Source organism: Danio aesculapii, chromosome 20, assembly GCF_903798145.1.
Source record: "Danio aesculapii chromosome 20, fDanAes4.1, whole genome shotgun sequence".
Taxonomy (NCBI): Eukaryota; Metazoa; Chordata; class Actinopteri; order Cypriniformes; family Danionidae; genus Danio; species Danio aesculapii.
In genome coordinates this window covers 47,637,714-47,661,297 of record NC_079454.1, presented here as the reverse complement: position 1 = coordinate 47,661,297, position 23,584 = coordinate 47,637,714, and the positions used below count along the sequence as shown (strand labels likewise).

Below are 23,584 nucleotides of genomic sequence, written 5' to 3'. Positions count from 1 at the left end.
CAGCACATGACCAGGAAAAGAAAAGAGCGGGCGCTGACTGACAGCTGATAATTAATGAGTGCTCTTTTCTCTACAAATTTGTAGTGGCAATTTTTCTTTAATGAGGCGTTCTCTGTGGTAAAGAAGACCAGGGTGTCTTTTAAAGTTTTATTCTTTGCAAAGAAGGTCACAATCATACAGCAACCACAGTTTCTGCAGAGTGAGACACTGAAACAAAGTGTGCTCTCCCTTTTCTCTACTCTCTTTTCTCTATTTTCTCGAATGAGCACTGTGCTACGTCAGACAGATCGCACTATTATGTTTTTCTCTTCTTTTTCATTCTTTTAACACATTTTATCTGTTTTTATGCTTATTTATATAATTTTTTAACCATTTTTATTAGTTTTTATTTTTCTCATACTTGTTTCATTCATTCCTGTTTATGTAAAGCACTTTGAATTGCCACTGTGTATGAAATGTGCTATATAAATAAACTTGCCTTGCCTATTCCTGTATGTAATCTGTTCGCAGCTTTTGACAAGCTGTTTTACTATAGTTTATGACAGAAAAGTTCTCATTTGTCCATCTTCTTTTGATATATAGGCTTTTTTAAACCAGTAGGCATCTTAACGTAATGTCCATGGCATGATTTATGCACGTGATGTATATGCGCTAGTTTTGTATTAGTTCATATTGGTTATGTGGCGGACATTGCGCTCTCTCACTCTCGTTAACATGCCTAAATACCTGTGCTATATGTCAATATAAAAGCTGTTTAAGTCCTCATGTATGAGATTTAAAGTTTGGGACTCTGCTGAAGTCTGTTCTGAAATGAAAGCGTCAGACTTGACGTTATTCGCTACGGTTTTAACTGACGCGCGACTCGCATTGACAGGTGAAAATCCGATCTACCTGCTTACACTGCAGACACGAGGGCACAGATTTGATTCATATCGGATAAATTTCCACATATGAACAAGGCCTGAATCTGATTTGAGTAAATCAGAATCCATGTGATTTTGTTCCTGATTTGTACATGGGCCATATTCGATCTGTGCCACATGGGAGAACCAAATTGGAATTGAGTCACTTGAACAGTGCAGTGTAAATGCAGCCATAATAATCAATAGCCTGTTTGTTGAGTTTATGACGCAGATCCAGGACCGAGGCGATCAGCTTCAGTGCTGGTTTGTGTCAACTCATCTGTCAAACTGTGACCAGAAATATTCTTTTTTCATTTTACTTCTTTGGCAAAACTCGCCTGTAGGCACGTGTGGTTGCATGTATTACCGTCCCTCGAGTTAACAAATATGTGTTGCAGTTGCACATTTAGGGGCCGATCACAGCGAACGCAGTTCCAAAAACACGAGGTGCACCACTCTGGCTTTTTGATGACTAGAAAAAAAGCACAGGGCTTTATGTCACTAGGAAACGACTGAATCGGCTGGTGTATTGTGCGCGAGTGTTGCTGTCAATGTTGTTATAATTATAATATTTATTAATATTGTGATATTCAAGATTTGTACAGTAATACAGCTCTGGATAACTTGAAACAGCGACCGCAAGTCTCTCCTCCATCTTTAAAAGTTCTCCATAGTCATCTTGACAACACAAACACTGCTGTCACCTCTGATGTAACGCGCTTTTACCGCTTAAGGTTGACTTTTATTTCAACTGCAAGCACATAGCGCACATGTCAAAACACGAGGGGTGCATAAGCAGCACGTAAAACACTCGCAACGGTTAGTAAACCATTCAAAAAATCTGCCTCTCTAAAAATACATAAAATAATATTTTTTAATCGTTTAACTGAGACCGTTACCCATTACAAACGCACTCTTTCGGTTAACGGTTAATCGATTATTTTGAGCATCCCTTAAATGAATGAATTCTTGACAGCTAAAGGAGCTACAAAGATAACAGGCTCAAAAATGACCCTAAAATGAAACTGTGTAGCATTTTTTACTGATAATCTGTTTTAATTGTGTGTTTAGTTTGAGAGCATTGGCGTTTGTTCACCCCCTTAACATAAAAAAACGTTAGATGAAACTCTTTCTGGTCAAAACAATGCATTTTGAAAAATAATTCAAGTGTTGAATTGGTGTTTGAGATTAATTGAGTTAGAGATGCACAGAAAAAAACTAATGAGTGTGTTCACAAGAAATTCAAAGCAGTTTAGTGAAACAGTGCAAGGATCCTCTGAGGTCTGTGTGGGTGTGTGTGTGGTGGGTGGAAAGCGATCATCAGTGGAAAGTCCGTTAGTTTGTGTGTGTGTGTGGTGGCCACATTGTGAGGCCCAGTTTCCTGTATAGGTGTGTTTTTCTGAGCACAGTGTTGAACAGGCCAGACTCAAACTCTGCTCTGAAGTGTCAGAGTGTTTCATCTCTTATTTTACTTTGTTTTGTTTCCCAATTTAAACGTGTCTCATATTTGTAAGTCATGTTTCATGATGTGTTGAGCCAAATGGTTTATATTTTATTCTTCATTCATTTATTTATTTTTTCGGCTTAGTTCCTTTATTAATCTGGGGTCGCCACAGCGGAATGAACCGCCAACTTATGCAGCACATGTTTTACACACCCTTCCAGCTGCAATCCAACACTGAGAAACACCTATACACACTCATTCACTTACATACACTACGGATAATTTAGCCTACCCAATTTACCTCTAGCACATGTGTTTGGACTGTGGGGGAAACCCACGCCAACACGGGGGAGAACATGCAAAACTCCACACAGAAATGCCAACTGACACAGCCGAGGCTCGAACCAGCGACCTTCTTGCTGTGAGGCGATCATGCTACCCACTGCGCCACCGCATTGCCACCTTTTCTGATTTGGGGTTGTAATGCAGGGCTTAAAGTATTCCGGCACCGTGCTGAATCCCCGGCGTGCAGCAGTGAGGGAAAAAAATATATCAATTTTAAGAGCATTGGCATGCGGTTTAATTAGAGATGCTCAAAATAACCGATTAACCGAAAGAGTGCGTTCGTAACAGATTAATGGTTTCAGTTAAATGATTAATAAATATTATTTTGGCTATAAGTTTGTCTGCATAAGGGACTGATCACAGCGAACGCATTTTTTGCATTGAGAAGTGCATCTGTTGAATGGTTTACTAATCGCCACGAGTGTTTTACGCGCTGGTTATACGCCCTGCGCGCCTCACGTTTTGCCCATTTGCGCTGTGTGCTCGAGCGCAAAAAGCGTGTTACGACAGTAGCGTCTTTTTCATTCTTCAATCAAATGAAAGCACTGCAGGGTTTCTGTAGAGGTGACAGCAGTGTTTGTGTTGTCAAGATGACTACGGAGAACTGTTAATGATGGAAGAGAGACTTGTGGTCGCTGTTTCAAGTCATCCGGAGCTGTATTACTTTACAGATCTTGAATATCACAATATTATTAAAAATTACAATTATAACAACGACAGCAACACAACTCGCGCACAATACGGGTCAGCCGATTCTGTTGTTTCCTAGTGGCATACGAAAGAGCACTCGCGTTTTTGGAATGGAAAGGCTCTTTGTGCTCAGCCACTAAATGAGCAACAAATATTTATTTGTTAACTCGCGGGACAGTAATTTTCAATTTAATTCAATTCACCTTTATTTGTATAGCGCTTTTACAATGTAGATTGTGTCAAAGCAGCTTCACATTAAAGGTCATAGTAAATTGGAACAGTGTAGTTCAGTTTGTAGTGTTTAAGTTCAGTTTAGCTCAGTTCAAACACGCATATCTACAGACGTATTTTGCCAAAGAAGCAAAATGAAAGAAGGATATTACTGGTCACAGTTTGACACAGATGAGTTGACACAAACCCGCTCTGATGCTGATGGTCTCTGTGCTGCCTGGAGCCGCCTCATAAACTTAACAAACAGGCTATTGCTGATTTAGTGTAGGCTACAACCAACAAACCAACCTTATATTTGAAAATGACAGTTATTAAGAGTTCTCATATAATATCAGTTTAAAATAGACTACATGATCTACGAATCAAACAAATCCAAAGATCAGAGGCTTTCATTTTACAGCTTATAAAACATGTCTGCAAATTTTTGTAATATCAAATGTAAACAACTAAATTGTTATACAAAATCTCAGCATATGAGCCTTGAGGTTCATTGTCATTTTCTTTCATGACACACTGCACATGAACCGCGAGTGAGACGGAGGAAATAAGTCAATCATAAGACAAACCCCCGGTTTCACAAACTAGGTTTAAGGCTAGTCAAGATTAAATTGCATGTTTGAGTTGTCTCAACTCAAAATAACCTGCAGTGAGATGTCTTAAAATACATCAGTGTCATTTCTTTTCTCCAGGTGCACACCAGTAATATATTTTAAGGCCATTTTTATAAAGTTGGCTTAAATAGCCTAATTTAACTAAGGTCTAGTCCTGGCTTAATCTAAGCCCCATTTGTGAAACTGGGCAATAATCTTTAATCTAATGACTTTTATTCAAAATGTTGACAGAGGTTTTGTGATATAATAATAACAGCGGAGCATTAATTAAATGCAGATTTCCTGTGTAGCGATTGATTTGAGGTAGCTTGATATTTCTATTTGACGGAAGAAAAAAACATGATTGGACAAACAGCAGACCCTCAGCCTCCTCCACTGTACCAGCTCCATCTTCTGGTCCAAATGTCTTAAAAGGAGTTTGCAGGACTTTGCTTACAACCCAGAAAAAAAGAAAAATCAGTGATAATGGGCTTGATTTCACTTCTAATCTTCAGTTTAGCAGTTCAGTTCTTTAGCACTTTGAGCACTTGTTATTTAAGCACTTTAAGCGATTGTTATTGTTTAGAAGAAAACATTTTATTTGACATAATACTTTTAAATAAATGGTACAAAGCATAATCATTGAAGAGAGTCTATCTCGGTCTCAGTTTTTAAGCAACCCCCCATATCAGCCATTAAAATAGCAACTTTTTATTTTTCCATCAGTCGTAGTACACTATGTATCTACAGAAGGGTCAAGCTTTAAACAGGAATATTATTGAAAATCTTTTGGTCATTTTGGAGCAAGATGCTAATGGTCTAATCTGCTTCAATGAACTATGCTAAGCTAAGCTAAAAGTGCTCTCGCCAGACTCCGAGATCAGCTGAATGAACTCAAAAAAGGGAGTCGTAAAATAAGCCTATTGCCGAAAGAAGTGGAGCATTGCTTTAAAGGAGTCTTCAATAGACCCCAAAAGAGGAGCTGTGCTTTAAAGTGTCTCTTGTTAAAGTCATATAATGGGTGCGTAGTATTGTGTGTATTCAGCGTTCAGTATAATGCTCAGAATAACTCGTACTATAACAGATTGTCTGACTCTTTTTAATGTCCTGCAGTGTAGAGTGTGTTTTTATGCGAGGCCGTAGGGGTTTGCAGGGGCTGTCGTGTCCTCAGTTCACCCAGAGAGAAAGAGAGAGCGAGGGAGGGAGAGGGGATAGAAAGTGTGTGTGTGTTTAGTGTGTGTGTGTGTGTGTGTGTGTGTGTATATGTGTGAGGAAGAAAGAGAGTCTCCACCCACTGCAGCCTCTGGTTCTCATCAAAATCTGCTACGACCTGATTACTAACATGTGTGTGTGTGTGTGTGTGTGTGTGTGTGTGTGTGTGTGTGTGTGTGTGTGTGTGTGTGTGTGTGTGTGTGTGTGTGTGTGTGTGTGTGTGTGTGTGTGTGTGTGTGTGTGTGTGTGTGTGTGTGTGTGTGTGTGTGTGTGTGTGTGTGTGTGTGTGTGTCGAGCATGCTGTCTGAAGCGGTTTGCTTTATGAAGACACTATAATAAAGAACCTAATTATTTGCAATGGTGTTTATCATTTATGTTTTTTTTGAGTTTCCTCCATGTGTGTGTTTCTATTTCATTAGTGCCATAAATTGTGTGTGTGTGTGTGTGTGTGTGTGTGTGTGTGTGTGTGTGTGTGTGTGTGTGTGTGTGTGTGTGTGCACTCAAAAAAAAGGTTTTGCTGCTTGTTTAAACTACTTTAATATGAACTGAAATACTAAAATTAAACAATTCTTGAGATTTTTTTGGGGAAAACAATTGTTTTTATCAAATGCAATTAAATTTGTTAACTTAATTGATTTGTGTGTGTGTGTGTGTGTGTGTGTGTGTGTGTGTGTGTGTGTAGCCACTAAAGTGGATTGTTGGTCCATTTTTGTTATGTTATATTTAGATATGATGCTATTGTATTTTTATGTATAGATTGATTGTTTTTATTCTTTCCATTTGCTTTTGATTTTAGTTAAAAGGCTCCTATATTACTCCTTTTTCAAGATTTAAAGGGCACCTGTGGTGAAAAATCTACTTTTCAAGCTGTTTGGACAGACATGAGTGTAGGTATAGTGTATAGACCATCATTTTGGGATGATTTAAGCACACCCAGTCCTTTATTTAAAATTTAACAACATAAAAACGGTGGACCAATTGGAGCGGTTTTTAGATCGGTCCCCCCGCCCACCAATATTAATTGACATGCGCGCATTAACATATCCTCAGTTTGTTGTTTCACGTCCGCCATTTTCTGCATGTGAGTCAAAGCGATATCACTAAAGGAACACCCTTGCTCTATTTTTTGATGTAAGGCTCATTGGGCTCAACACAAGATCAATATTCTCCACATTATCGCTCTAATCAGAGTTATTGTTTCTAACTTTAGGTGGGTTTGCAAACGTGTACTTGTTTTCATTGCGTCTTCCTTAAACTTCAGCCGTTTGCATTTCTCGCGGTCACAGAAGCTCCCTGTGATCTGGTGCAGCTGAAAAGTGTGAGCGCGTTGCCTCACGTGTGCTTCCCTCCATTCGAAATAAAATAACAAACTTGCCTGCAGGTCGCACACCAGAAACGCCGCTCGGTGATGCTCAGCGCCACACAGCGCCATGCATTTTATAATTCTAAACATAGGTTTCTATCAGGGTACACACAACGGCACTTCAAGTTGGCGGCTGTCCGCGGCGCCCAGCCACGATTCGGGACACTTTATGTTTCTCTTGCACCACAGAGCGCCATCTGAATAGTTTCACTTTTAATAACATCCGAATGTGCGAGTCTGGTGTGCAGTGTCGCGGCTCTGAGCAGCGCATCCGGTGCCTCTGTCTAAGTTAATTCAATGTGCGTGGTTATTAGTCTCTGTGTACAAGCTCGGAACTTTAAACTAGCACACAGTTGGCTGTAAAACTGTACAAAGACTCAAATGATTTCGTACTCTCTGCTTGGTCTGTATCCGACTCGTACATGTATGGCTGAATGCTGGTCCTCTGACTCATGTTGTTTCTCTCTGTCTGCCTGTCTGTTGCCAAACACAGAGCGGGGGAGCTCTTGGCTCCACCCCGTTACGTTGGGCGGGAAGTCGAAACTAATTTTCATGTTAGCAACACACTCCTAAAACAGCGAGCTGTGTACCCCCCCCCACCCCCAAATGACACTTTTGAACACATTATAATAAAAAAATCTGAATTGTGTTTTGAACTGAACCTAAACTGGCACACTCAGAATAACCATAATATTAATATTAAATCTTAAAAAAGGGGTTAACTATGTGCCCTTTAAGAGAAGTCTTATGTGTCTCCAGAGTGTGTCTGTAAAGTTTCAGCTCAAAACACCTTTCAGATTATTTATTTTACCTTTCAGAATGCTGTAATTTCAGCTCTGAACACACTGTAGCTGTGTTTGTTGCCTGTGCCTTTAATGCAAATGAGCGGGTTCTCCCTGCCCACCATTCCTGTCAGAGTGTGCCTGAATCTAAACGTCTCCTGTATCTCCTGTACTAAAACGGCGACTCTATTGATGCATTCTTTCCAACAGACAACAATAATGTAGGTGACATGTAATGTAAATATCTATGCCTTTTATGTTGCTGCTCGCATCAAATTCAAAGCTCTGATGTTTGCTTACAAAGCGACCTCTGGCTTCTGCAGATGTATGTGCCCTCCAGAAACTTGTGTTCTGTGAATGAACGTCGCCTCGTTGTTCCATCCCTAAGAGGGAAGAAATCACTTTCCTGAACTCTCACATTCAATCTGCCCAGTTGGTGGAATGAACTCCCTAACTGCATAAGAACAGCAGAGTCACTTGCTGTCTTCAAGAAACGACTAAAAACTCAACTATTTAGTCTCCACTTTCCTTCCTAATCTGTAACTGCCTCTCTGGCTATACCACTAACTGTGCCCTCTCTCTCTCTCTCTCTCTCTCTCTCTCTCTCTCTCTCTCTCTCTCTCTCTCTCTCTCTCTCTCTCTCTCTCTCTCTCTCTCTCTCTCTCTCTCAAAAAAAAAATTAGAATTTTTCTAATGCTTTGCTTCTTAGACTTTACACACCTGAAACTTGCCTATAGCACTTGTTCACTGCTGCTCTTATAGTTGTGTAAATTGCTTCCTTGTCCTCATTTGTAAGTCGCTTTGGATAAAAGCGTCTGCTAAATGACTAAATGTAAAAACAATTGGCAGCAGGAATATTGCGCATTGTCACTTTAAGAGCAGTACGGTTCTCATTTATGCATTGTATACCCTACCAATAATTTAGGGGGGGCCCCCCACCCTCCCAACGGCTTCAAGTCAAGTTAATGATATTTTCTATATAGCGCAAGCTCACAACTTCTTTTAGTAAACAAGCTAAATATGTAATATCTTATTTACACAACGGCATGTCATTTCTGTCTCTACATGGTCATGCGATTACACATTTCTGCTCTCTGAATCACGCATGGTGGAGTTCACACAGCCACTCTCAGCTGTGTGGGAATGAGAGTGCACGCACCACACCTGACAGGACTAAAGAAGCACATGCGCTCCTCTATATTATGCATGTTTATTGGCACGACTCGCGTGACTGATGCTCTTTGTTGCAAGTGCAGCCGTTGTGTTTCCAGTGTTTTAAGCTGCTGTGACGCGAGTGGAGCGATCGCCACTATCTAGTGTCTCATCCAATCTTATGAACGCTCCCGGAAGCTCCGCAAGTCTCCTGCAAATGATCCCCAAAAACAGGTTAAAATACCCGGAAATCTTGGCGACGCGAGTGAAGGAGAAAGAGAACATTACTAGGTCTAGGTCTAAACATTACATTTCTTAGGTTAAATGATTAGAGCAGATATGGCAAGTACAAATCCTTCTCTCTCTCCTCTCTCTCTCTCTCTCTCTCTCTCTCTCTCTCTCTCTCTCTCTCTCTCTCTCTCTCTCTCTCTCTCTCTCTCTCTCTCTCTCTCTCTCTCTCTCTCTCTCTCTCTCTCTGTCTGTCTCTCTCTCTCCCACTCTCTCATTGAGAGATCTGCTGTCAATAGTTGGAGACAAGCTAAATATTTGAATGGTCCTGAATGTAGTTAGGCCTTTTTACATATATAACAACCAAACGTTCTGTTTTGACAATATTGCAAATTCACTAAAAGCTGGCTGGAATTATTAGATAAATAAAACTTTATTATTTATTTATTTTAAAGATTTATTTTTGGCCTTTATTAGATAGGACAGTAGTCAGACAGGAAGCAAAGTGGGAGAGAGAGAGAGAGGGGGTAGGGTTTGGAAATGCCCTTGAGCCGGGATTCGAACTCGGGATGCCCTGAAGTGCTGCGGCACCATATGTCGGCGCGCTAACCACTAGGCTATTGCGTTGACAAAACTTTAATTTTTAACAGGAATATTTAATGATATATAACTTCTTGTAATATACTTATTGCAATAAACAGTTTATAGGCCTATTTCCTTTTAGTAAAGGAGTATTAGATTTATAGGTGTGCATTTTAATTCTTATGCATCAAACATACGCTCCAAACTTGTTCTTGATTGAGACATGCTGAACTCTTCTTTCATCATTTGCGACGTTTCCCGATTGCATTATTTGTAATTTCATCCATTCATTGATTCATTCATTTATTTTCTTTTGTTTGTAATTTTCTCACCAATATTTATATCTGTGTTATATTATTTTCTGTGGTGGTTCATTCCGCTGTGGAGACCCCTGCTAAATAAGGGACTTAGCTGAAGTCAAATGAATGAATGGATGCATTATTTTCTGTAAAGCTGCTTCTGGCCATGACATGTCCACACTAAATGCTTATAAGAGACGTGTTTAAGATATTATATGCAGCATCCTTCATTTATTCTCTTTGGTAAGGCAAGAACCTTCTCTTAAGGTTCATATTTAGAGGGAAAATGTGCTTAATGCATTATAAAGCTTGAAGCATTAGAATCTGTGCTCAGTATCAGCCGATCACCATGACAAGGAATCAGTACCCTGTATTGGCTGCAAAAATCCTGATCGGAGCATCCCTAGCTTTGACCCAACTTGGCTGTCAGAGCAGCAATTCTCTCCCTGGCTGTACAAGACTGATCTTAGTAATTAAGTCAGTAAATGCACCCTTAGGAAAAAGAAGTATACTTAAGTAAAGGTCAAGTATAAAAGTATACTTCATTTAGTAAGTATACTAATATCAATATCTATCTCCCACAAGCCCAGAAAAATACACTGCACTGACAAAAGCTGCACACTTTGTGGATAAATAAGAAATAAAAATAAATGTTAAATTTTAGCTTAACGCTTGGACAGTTCAAACAATTGTTCAGTCATTTAATGCTGTCAATAAAAGAAACAAATGAACATAGGGGAAACACTGTTTGTAGTTTCACTTTCACATGTCTTTTGATTCTCAACTCGTTTCTTTATTACCTAAACGAGGGTTAATATGAATAATCACTAAACAGACACAAATTTGCATGTATTTGAGCATTAAAGTGCTCACATTAAGATGACTTTAGATGTGTGTGCTCTGCTCGTCTCTTAGGCTGAGCGCACACACACACACAACAGCATGCGATCTCATTCGCGCTTTTTAAAAACATGATTGATTTGAATGTACATCAGTGAATGATGCTGCAAAAGCAACATTACAGCACATGCTTTTAGGCAATTTCACGTGAGACTGAGCTTTGCAGAGCAACAAATGTGTACAACAGGAAATGGGGCGGTATATGATGCAATAATCGTTTTATCTCAATTAATGTTTTTGAAAATGCACATTAAAAACCTATGCTCATAACTGAGTAGGATAAACGCTCCCACTTTATATCAGTTTTTAAAATTGATATGCATCTTGGTGTTTCCATCAAGCGTTTTTTATAGGCATATCCAAAATGCACAGAAAAATAAGTGAATGGAAACATAGCTATTGTCTGTCTGTGAGGAATTAGACTAAATTCTTACACCATCATGTGATAACAACACCAAAAGACTTTTCCTTGACTAATTTAGAGAGGAGCACGTGATATGATTGAGCACGACTGGCCACTCATCTGTAATCAGTAATAATCCAATCAGAGTGATCCTAGTTTAATATAAATGGATCATTTTCTCCCTACTGTTTCTATATTCGTTTGGAAGAATCCCCCCTTCCACCCCATCTCCTCCTTTTCCTCCCTTTTCTAAAGGGGGAGCTCTCGAGACCTACCTGATCTCGGATCTCCTGATATGCTTATCGACCGGGCGGGAGCCCTGGGCTCAAATATCTCCGAGCTCAGGGTTCTCTCCCGGGACAGCATGCCAAACCTGCTTTATACGCCAAGCATATCTAAGTGGGAACTCTTGAAACACCTAATAAATAAGTCATAAAAGTGTATAGCAAGATGAAAAGGACGTTTTTCAGTAACATCGACAGTCAGAAAGTCTAGTAAAATCCTTCACTTATGTATAAAGGAGTCAATCATCAGCAAATCTAAACCAACTCTCTCTGGTTTCTCTGCTCTGTGCTTTTTCTTCTTTGAAGTTCAGAGCTGGACGTCTTCCTGCCCTTTTTTTTCTTTTCCTTTTTTTTTTTAAACAAACCCTCTGTGACCAATCAGCGTCGAGTCATGTGACTTGCAAAAGCCCTAACAAAGACACCGTGCATGTGTGTCTGGCTCTCTCTGAGTTTTGAAAGTGTCTTTTTACACACATGCACCCACCCACACACACACAGCTACCTAAGCGGGACGGCGATCAGCAGACACAGCGGCATGTGTGGGTATGTGTGTGTGTTACTTACTGTATGTCTGTGTGTGTGTTTGTGTAGCACAGAGGATAAAAGTAAAAAATGCTGACTTGGCTTTTTTTGCATAAGTGTGTGTGTGTGTTGTTTTTGCTTAAGTGTGTGTGTTGCTTTAAACCATAAGTGTAGAGACTTGCTAGCTTCTTGGGGTGCAGACTGTGCAGTGTATATTACATGCTCTATAGTATTAAAACACAGTGTGTGCAACAGTTTGCATTGCCGGTGATCACTGTGTGACGCTGTAGTGTGCTGAATAATGAGCTTGTTATATTTTGCACGTGGAGTTATGTTGGAAATAGTTGCGTGTTAAAGTAGTTTTACTCAGGAAGTCTGGATAAGGTTATTAATCCCAGTTGATTCCATTGATGTCATCTGAATAGAAATAGAAGGTCAAGTCAGTGCAGTACATTGTTGGGTCTTATGTAGTGTACATGCTTTGTTAAAGAGACAGTTCATCCAAAAATAGAAAAGGTTGTCATCATTTACTCACTATTCGCTGCGTAAAACACATGCTGAAATAATTGGTGGTTCATTCCGCTGTGGTGACCCCATATAAACAAGGGACTAAGCCGAAGGAAAATGAAGGAGTTGACTTGCTCCAAACCAATTGTTGAATATAAATTGAAGAATGTTGGAAACCTGTAACCACTGACTTTCATTAATATGTGTTTGTCCTACCATTGAAGTCGGTGGTTACCGATTTCGGACATTTCTCAAATTATCTTCTTTTGTGTTCAACAGAAGTAAAATAAAATGGTTTGACGATAATTTGACGGTGCAATCAAAGTTTCGTTTAACTGCTAGTGGGTGTTTCCCAGTACTGGGTTACGGCTGGAAGGGCATTCGCTGTGTAAAACATATGCTGGAATAGTTGGCGGTTCATTCCACTGTGGCGACCCCTGATAAATCAGGGACGAAGCCGAAGGAAAATGAATGAATGAATGTACTCACTCTTGTCTTGCTGCAAACCAATTGTTGAATGTATATTTAAGAATGTTGCAAACCTGTAACCATTGACTTCCATTAGTATGTGTTTGTCCTACTATTAAAGTCAATGGTTACCGATTTCTGACATTTTTCAAAATATCTTCTTGTGTTTAACAGAACTAATAAAATGGTTTCGAAAAGTCAAGGGTGAGTAAATGACGTTCATTTTTTGGGTGAACTGTCTCTTTAAATGTTGATGGTCATCTGTTAGTCATGTTAGTAATACTTTGCATTTAACTCTGCTTTAGAAAGTCTTATAATTTAATGGTGCAATTAAATCTTTGTTTAGCTAAAGGGGTTGTTTCCTAGTACTGGGTGTGTTGTGGCTGGAAGGGCATCTGCTGTTTAAAACATGTACTGCAATAGCTGGCGGTTCATTCTGCTGTGGTGACCCCTGATAAATAAGAGACTAAGCCAAAGGAGAATGAATGAATTTACTCACTCTTAACTTGCTCCAAACCAATTGTTGAATATATATTGAAGAATATTAGAAAACCTGTAACCATTGATTTCCATTAGTATGTGTTTGTCCTACTAGTGAATTCAATGGTTACCGATTTCTGACATTTTTCAAAATATCTTCTTTTGTGTCCAGCTGTATTAAAATAAAATAAAATGGTTTAGAAAAAGTCCAGAGTGAGTGAATTGTGTTCATTTTTTGGGGTGAACTGTCTCTTTAAATGTTGTGGGTCATCTGTGTATTCTTTAGAAGTCATGTTAGTAATACTCTGCATTCAATTCTGCTTTAGAAAGTCTTTGACAGTGCAAGCAAGCTTTCAGTTATCTGAAACTGAAAAAACAGCAATGTTATGACTGATTTTTGTATGTATATGATGTTGTATCTGCACAAAATGCTACTATATAAATATAATTGGGGGAAAAATCATTTCAGTCATCGTAATAGAGATGAAAAGCAAATTTGAGACAGTATATAGTGCTGTCATTTGTGTGTCTGATATTAAAAAACAAAACTGCACACCATAATTGCTGGTGGATGAGGAGATCCCCCCCAAAAAAAATGTGTTAAAATGCTTTGTGTCCAGAAAACTGTTATATAAATGTAAGGAATTATTAATTATTGTTATAATTAAAGGGACAGTTCACTCAAAACTGAACATTCTGTCATTATTTACTCTCCCTTTACTTGTGTCTAACATATTTGACTTTCTTCTGTTGAGCACAAAAGAAGATATTTTGAAGAATGCTGGAGGCTACCACCTATTGACTCCCATAGTATTTTTTTCCCTAATATTTAAGTAGGTGAAGCAGCATTTTTCAAAATATCTTCTTCTGTGTTCAACAGAAGGGAGAATAGGAGAATCAATGGTTTTCATTTTTGGGTGAATTATCCCTTTACAAAAGAAGTAGCATTTGTATAGCATCAGTGACATCACTATCTATTGCCAGCCCAGTTAATGGTGATGTCACTTTTGAAAGAACGTTCCTATAGTCTGCCATTGTTTTTATTGGTTGCCAAGCACTCACACATGCCTATAAGCAAAATGTTTTAAATGTGTAAATCAGCCTATCAAAATGATTTCTAAGGGATCATGTGATATTGACAGTAATGATGCTGACAATTCAATATTTCAATTTAATTATGTACTTTTGTAAATTGTACAAATATTTCAAAGTTTGTTACTGTTTTGTACTGAGCAATACAGACTCCTTTCTAGCTGCTTCACCCGAAAGGATGACATTCGTATAGACATGAGAGACTTTGGGGTCAGGGTGAGGTTGGGGTCAGAGGTCGTTCATGCCCGGGTCATGATCATAAAGCTCTCAGCTCTTGAAACTCGTCATAAAGCTGGGGGGTGAGGGGTCAGAGGGCATGTTCGGGTCATAACGGGATGTTCACACACTTGAGATGAGACGATTCTGTATGCAGAAACACTGTCGCCATTCATAGAAGGTTTAAGCGTTGAGTTCTGAAGTGTCGGTGTACACTACCTGACAAAAGTCTTGTCTCCTATCTGAGTTTTATGAACAACAAATAATACCTTGACTTCTAGTTGATCATTTGGTATCAGAAGTGGCTTATATGAAAGGCAAAGGCCTCTAGATTATGCTTATTTTACCACAATAGAATATGATCATGCCTTGATTTTTTATTATTTAATTAGGACAGTAAGGTCTGACTTTGCTAAGACAAAAGTCTTGTCACTCAACAGAAATAATGTCCAGTATAGAATATAAAGTCACGCTGCCGTGGAAACAGAATGAATATTGTGTCTGACTCCATCATGAGCTTGGAGGACTGCATCCATACATCTCTGCAATGACTCAAATCACTGATTAATAAAGTCATCTGGAATGGCAAAGAAAGCGTTCCTGCAGGACTCCCAGAGTTCATCAAGATTCTTTGGATTCATCTTCAATGCCTCCTCCTTCATCTCACCCCAGACATGCTCAATAATGTTCATGTCTGGTGACTGGGCTGGCCAATCCTGGAGCATCTTGAACTTCTTCACTTTCAGGAACTTTGATGTGGAGGCTGAAGTATGAGAAGGAGCGCTATCCTGCTGAAGAATTTGCCCTCTCCTGTGCTTTGTAATGTAACGGGCAGCACAAATGTCTTGATACCTCAGGCTGTTGATGTTGCCATCCACTCTGCAGATCTCTCACACGCCCCCATACTGAATGCAACTCCAAACCATGATTTTTCCTTCAGCAAACTTTCTCAGAGAATCTTGAGTCTACGCAGATTCCAGTAGGTCTTCAGCAGTATTTGTGATCATTGGGATGCAGTTCAACAGATGATTTATCTGATAAATCTGCCACTTTTCCAAATGATCAACTAGAAGTCAAGTTATTATTTAGTGCTCTTACAACTGGGAACGAGGACAAGACATTTCTCAGGTAGTGTAGTGCATCAGGAAATTAAATAATCTGTTGAAAACCGCATTTCCCATGGTGCACTGGGCTGTTTGCCAGGGCCTGCTGGGTAACCAACACAACCACTAGTCATAGAGACACGACTAGAAAGGGACAGCGAATCTGCTGCAGAACCTACTATTTGGGGAGTATTTTCAGGTATGTTTCGGTTTCTCAGGCAGCATCGCATGTATTAATGATGAATGATGCGTTCCCAGAATGCATTGCTCAGGGAAGGTCTTTATGTTTGGAAACGGATTGTTGTGCACAATATTTTTGGATTCGTGCATCATGATTGTGTTATGTTTGGAGCAGGAGGAGGCAGAATAATCGTGAAAATGAATGATGGTTACTGTGATATAGAAGTAAAGTTCATTGAATTGATTCCGGAGGGGTGGCACGGTGTTACAGTGGTTAACACTTCAAGAATTATTTTATAAATATTTCCCAAATGATGTTTAACAGAGCAATGAAATTTTCACAGTATGTCTGATAATATTTGTTCTTCTGGAGAAAGTCTTATTTGTTTTATTTCGACTAGAATAAAAGCAGTTTTAAATATTTTGAAACCTATTTTAATATTATTAGACCTGTTAAGCAATATATTTTTTTTTGATTGTGTGCAGAAGAAACTACTGTTATACAATGACTTCCCTAATTACCCTAATTAAGCCTTTGAATGTCACTTTAAGCTGAATACTAGTATCTTGAAAAATATCTAGTCAAATATTATTTACTGTCATCATGGCAAAGATAGAATAAATCAGTTATTAGAAATGAGTTATTACATCTGTTATGTTAAGAAATATGTTGAAGAAATTTTTTTTTCCGGTAAACAGAAATTGGGGGGAAAAGGGTCACTAATAATTCAGGAGGGCTAATAATTCTGACTTTAACTGTATATATTCGGTTATTTTCCTCCCTGTAAATAAGAAATGGAAAATAAATACAATAGAATAAAAATATGAAACAAACTGTGCTTTAAGCATCTTCACCGTTAGAAAAAAACTTTAATTATAGCTACTAAAGTCCTTCAGTCAAGAGCAGCGAGTGATTTTCTCCTTTTGTTGTTTGATTATTGATTAAAACAGTCGGCAGCAGTATTATTGTGCGCTGTCACTTTAAGAGCAGTACGGTTCTCATTTATAGTTTCTCTTTTACATGTCTTTTGATTCTCAACTCGTTTGTTTATTACATGAATGAGGGTTAATATTAATAATCACTAAACACCACGTTTTGACACAAATTTGACCATTAAAGTGCTCACATTAAGATGACTTTAGATGTGTGTGCTCTGCTTGTCTCTTAGGCTGAGCGCACACACACACAACAGCATGCGATCTCATTCGCGCTTTAAAAACATGAATGATTCGAATGTACATCAATGAATGATGCGCATCCCGTGCTGCAAACGTTACATTACAGCACATGCTTTTAGACATTTTAACGTGAGACTGAGCTTTGCAGAGCAACAAATGTGTACAACAGGAAATGGGGCGGTATATGATGCAATAATTGTTTTCTCAATTAATGTTTTTTCATAAATGTTAGAAGCCAATATCGAAATCGAAACTGAATTTCGATTAATTGCACAGCTCTACTCTGGTAGATTTACTCGAGAACAGCAGGAGCGAATGACACTCGCGAGAGAAATTTGAGATCTCAAAAAGCATACACAGCGGCCTCTGGTGGATTCGCGAAAACAAAAACTGCAAAAAACATAGCTCCTGGGACGTATTTGTCGATCTCCAGAAATGTATATAGGGGTACATTTTCAGAATGAGTCTGGGTTGTTTTTATATATTTATTTACATTTTTTTCAGAATGGATGAACATTTCCAAAGAACAGCACCGGTTTGAAACAAAAATTGTTGTAACGTTTTAAATGTCTATACTGTCACTTTTGATGAATTTTATGGACATTACAATTAAATACATTTTCAAAACACTGATGTTAATCTCTAGTGTTTGAGCAAGTGAATGTGTGTGTGTTCATGTGCCTAAACCTGAATTTGCATTCTAATTACAATGACATGACGCTAATTTGCATATGCAATTAATTATCTGATTGCTCTTTGTGATTGCATCGTCAAACTGTTTGCATCATGATGTTTTAAGCTGGCGTCATGGTGGGGAAGTGGGTAGCACAATCACCTCACAGCAAGAAGGTCGCTGATTCGAGCCCCGACTGGATCAGTTGGTGTTTCTGAGTTTGCATGTTCTCCTCATGTTCGCGTGGGTTTCCTCCGAGTGCTCCGTTTTCTCCAACAGCCCAAACACATGTGCCATAGGTGAATTGGATGAACTCAATTGACTTTAGTGTATGTGTGTGAATTCATCAGTGTATGGGTTTCCCAGTGCTGAGTTGTGGCTGGAAGGGCATCCGTTGCGTAATAACATACACTGGATAGGTTGGCGGTTCATTCCGCTGTGGCAACCCCGGATTAATAAAGGGACTATGCCGAAAATAAAATGAATGAATGTTTAAAGCCGTATGATCTCTGAGCACCTAATACTGATAACAAAGCCAGCTTCATCAGTCAAATGTGTGTGTGTGTGTGTGTGTGTGTGTGTGTTAGACTGCAGTGAGTTTATGTGTCTCCACTGACCTGTCAGACTGGCCTGTCTTCGTGTTTTACTGCCGCAGTTTCCGTGCGATTAGCCGCTCTGTGGTTGGCCGTTTACTGGGGTTAAAGGTCATATGAGGGCGCTTATGACCTTCCGGCAAAAGGTCACACAGGGAGCCGACAGCTGTCTGAAACAATCACACTTTCACTGTCTCGCGTACAGCAGACATGAAAGAATAAAACATCGCAGTCAGGAAATCCATGTTAATAGTTTATTTATGTTAGCTGGGATATGAGATAGTTTGGGCAGCTTGGTGGCTCAGTGGTTAACACTGTCGCCTCACAGCAAGAAGGTCACTGGTTCGAGTCCCGTCTGGGTCAGTTGGCATTTCTGTGTGGAGTTCGCATGTTCTCCTGGTGTTGCCATGGGTTTCCTTCGAGTGCTCCAGTTTCCCCCACAGTCCAAACACATGCGCTATAGGTGAATTGACTAAACTACATTGGCCATAGTGTATGAGTGTGTGTAAACGTGACAGTGTATGGGTATACCCAGTACTGGGTTGTGGCTGGAAAACACATGCTGGAAAAGTTGGTGGTTCATTCTGCTGTGGTGACCCCTGATACATAAAGGGACTAAGCTGAATGAAACTGAGTCAATGACAAAGTATTTTAACATTTATCCTAAAAAAAGCCTGTTGGAGGCAGTTGGGATAATACAGGCAATAAATTTGTAAGTTTTCTTTCCTGTGGGCGGATTTTCTGGATTTTTAATGCTATTTTTATAGTCATGGGAATCTTGTTGACATTATGGACTCATCAGATACAGCAATCTTTCTAACTCCTGCCAAATCCCCAGCATTTCCTCAAATCACTGCAAACTGAACTTGACTAGATGTTCCATACTGTAGAAAGTTTAATTTCGGGCTTTTTTAAAAAATCCTTTCATTCAGCAATGATTACTATGAGCATTTACCCTCATAATGTATTCAGGTTGGTTTTGTTTGACTGGAAGAAATTTCAATTGCTAAAGAAATGCGTAGTTTTAGTAGGGAAACAACACTTGAGTCTAAAAGCCAGGCTCTGTAATGGCATGGGGTTGTGTCAGTGCCCTTAGCAAAGGCAACTTGCACTGCTGTGATGGCACCATTAATGGCCCTTTTCCACTGAGTGGTACGGTACAATATGGTTTAGTACGCTTTTATGGCCGTTTCCACTGTCTAAGGGTACCTAAAAGCAAACCGTACTGTACCACTTTTTGGTTACCCTTTGCAAATGGTATCTAGCACAAAAAAAGGTTTTCAAAAGGCAGAGCTAGACGTGCAGCTGAACGCTACTGGTTTGCTCACAGAAGCAGGAGTATGAAAACAAAGCAGGAGAATGAAACCATTTTTAAAAACACAGCCGAGACATTACACCGTAATTCAATATACATATAATGACAAGCCATGGTCGACCCAAGCTCAAACAAACCTTGTTGTTGTCTTGATGAACAGCCGCAAAGCCAAGAAAAGCCAAATCTGCTGTGTCCTGTTGTTTTACGAACCCGTCTAAAAGTGTGAGCGGTTTCACTTTCTTCAGAGAGCTCACCGCTCATCTATATTTGAAATAACTTCTTGAGCTGATGATAATAATGTGCGCGTGATTATTGAAGTGCTTCTGACATCCCATCCTTTCAGAAAGACACAAACGCTGAGTGAAGCGCGAAATAACAAAGGAGAAGCTGGAAAAAACAGCAACAGCAAATGATGCTTTCTGCAACATAAAACATGAACAAACTGCCATGTTTAACTATTATCATCTCCTTTTTGACTATTATGAACTCTATTACTATTATGGCTATTTTTCGTGTTGTTTTTGACCCCAAATAAGGACTAAATGTATGCGGTGTGTACTTTATCTGTAATTGATAACATATCAGAGTCTGTAAGGGTCTAAATTAGGCATGGGCCAGTATAAGATCTTGACAATATGATAATCTTGGATTAAAATATCACAGTTTCACGGTATTGTGATTACTGCTCTAAAATATATTCTTTTTAAATGTCTGGCTAAAAAACTAAAACTTAAAAAAAAAAAAAAATTTAATTTATAATATTTTGGAGCAGTAAACATGTGAGGCTCAATAATTCAAATGAAGCATTGACTTCTGCTGTCTTCATCATCTTCAGAAACACAGATTTCTTTACGATTTAAAACAGCATCTTTGGATATTGTTTCTGCTAGAGATACTGTTGTCCTAAAAAACAACAACAAAAAAATTTAAATAAAAAAAATTGTGCACATACCTTAGGAATGGTATTACAGAAAATTTTGATTTTTACAGAAACCCTGACTTATCCAATCTGCAGTGTACCTTGAACACGGTTATCGCCCCATGCCTGAACTGTATGTGTTCATATATGTTCCATTTATTTATTCATTTATTTATTTCATATAATTGCAAATGTGACAGTAGGCTATTTCGCATTGATCTGCAGTTATAATCAAATCATGTTCATAGAAAGGTTAGTAGTGAACATTTATACACAAGTATTGATGTGTATAAAGCCTCTGTTTTGTGAGAAGTGCTTCTCATATGATATGTGAATGACCTGTATGTCTTTACTGCGACATTTCCTTGAGTAAAAATAATGTTGTCTGAAACTTTTTAGCACCATATCAGCACCATATGCTGCCTTTTGCAGGGATGCCCATGCATATTTCAACAAGAAAGTGCTAAACCACATTCTGCTCGCATTACAAAGTCCTGGCTGTGACTGGCCTGCCTGCAGTCCCGACCTGTCTACAATAGAGAATGCGTTTAACATTTTGAAGTGCAAAATGCAACAATGAAGACCCCGTACTAGTGTCCACCTGAAGACTTGTTTGCAGGAAGAATGGGACAAAATTACACCTGAAACACTTCATCACTTGGTGTCGTCAGTCCCTCAACATCTTTTAAATGTTGTGAAAAGTAATGGCAACATTACAGAGTGGTAAATGCTTTACTGATCCAACTTTTAAAAAAATGTGTTGCAAGTACTAAAATTGAAATGTGTTTATTTTAGAAAAACAACAATAAAATTTACAAGGAACACACTGATTAATGTTTGTTGCATTGTCTGTCTGCAATGAAATACAAGTCAAAGTAAATTTAGAAATCACTACTTTCTTTTTTTATTTGCGGTTTCCATACTGTTCCAACTTTTTCTGATTTGGGTTTGTAAAATCAAAAGGCTGCATGCAGTAATAATATGGTAACATTATAATTCTGCCTTCTTTTATATTCCCTCATCAAGTACAAGTCACCGATTAGTCGCATCTGGGTTTTATTTGAAAATGTTTTATAAACCAGTGATTCTTTGGGCTCAAAATAGTCCAGGAATGCAAAAGTAGTAAACAAATATTGAATTCATTATAAGAGCTTATTTTACAAAACTTTTCTGTTCTCATTTAAATAAATGATGTTCTTTTGAGCTTTGAAAATCATTTCCAGCATTGAAAAGACACTGAGAACTGGAGTAATGATGCTGAAAAATGCAGCTTTGAATCACAGGAATAAATGTCATTCATTCATTCATATTCCTTCGGCTTAGTCCCTTTATTCATCGGGGGTCACCACAGTGGAATGAACCGCCAACTTATCCAGCATATTTTTACACAGCGCATGCCATCCCAGCTGCAACCCAGTACTGGGAAACACCCATTCTAACTCATTCACACTCAACTTCTACGGCCAGTTTAGTTTATTCAACAGAAAACCGTTAATTTAAATTGCAAATAGGTTAAATAAATCAAGCCTTATCAAACCTTAGGTAATAATAATACACCTTTAACCACAAGATTGGAAGGGCATCAGCTGTGTGAAACATATCCTGGATAAGTTGGCGGTTCATTCCGCTGAGGCTACCTTTGATTAATAAAGGGACTAAGCCGAAAACAAAATGAATTAATGAAAAATCACATATTGCAAAAATGTCTGTTGAAGTATTTATTATTCTAACCATTGTTATTATAAGCGTAAACACACATACATACATACATAAACGCACATTGCTGAAGAAAAAAATATGTAAACAGCCATTGTTGTAATATTTTATTGCATGAAATATGTATATATGTCATATATGTAATTTGCATATATACCGTTGAGATCAGAATTATTAGCCCCCATGAATTATTAGCCCCCCTGTTTATTTTTTCCTGCAAAGGGACTATTAATTAAAAAAGGGACTAATAAAAAGGTGCTAATAATTTTGACCTTAAAATGGATTTAAAAAAATTAAAAACTGCTTTTATTCTAGCCGAAATATAACAAATAAGACTTTCTCCAGAAGAAAAAATATTATCAGACATACTGTGAAAATTTACATAATTTGGGAAATATTTAAAAAAGGAAAAAAATTCAAAGGGGGGCTAATAATTCTGACTTCAGCTGTATAAGCAATATCACACGAGTAGCAGTAAGATATGGCTGTATATTGGGACTGGTGGGAGGTGTGCGTTAGCTCGAGGTCGCAGGCCGAGTGCCTTAATGTCCCACCAGTGATGATATACAGACACGTCGCACTGCTAATTATGTGATATTGTGTTTATACAACAGTTCAACGGCATAATCGTATCTATAAAAAATAAAATCTAACACAGAGAGTCTCAAATTTTTTTTGTAAGAGGAACTACTTTCTTCCGCCGTTCATTCACATCTGCTGACGTCAGAAGAGCAGAAGCCATTACTACTTCACCAACATCACTTTAGAGCTAGTATTTGAATGATTCTCTTGCGTAATGACTAAAGTGATGACAAAACAAGTGATTTTGCTCACATTTTAAGATTATAAGGCTAAACGGCATGAAATGCCATCAGTCTACAGAGATTACCCAATATTTCTTGGTCCAATCAGGAGATCACAATAGTTAACCCCGAAAATAGCTAAGCAAAGCAAACACTAGCAGATTAATGTTGTGTTTGCGATAAGGAAAAACGCTTAACACATGCAGGCATTTCTTCTTTCGTTCTCTTTACTGAACTGTCTGCAGTAACGAAAACAGGAGACACATAAGAAACAAACAGATGGCCAACCAAAAAGTAACTCAGGATTATACAAAGAGAGTGGCCAACACAAAATACACACATTCCTAATTTGTGAGTCCCATCTCACGCTCAATACACTATAATCATATAGTATAAATACAGCACTACAAC

At 38.5% G+C, this 23,584-nt stretch overlaps 1 protein-coding gene across 1 annotated transcript in view; it reads left to right on the top strand.

Moving 5' to 3' along the window:
- The window catches only part of LOC130247542 (DNA (cytosine-5)-methyltransferase 3A-like), an 83,744-nt gene that overhangs the window by 52,893 nt on the left and 7,267 nt on the right, over positions 1–23,584 (top strand). The window lies entirely within an intron of this gene.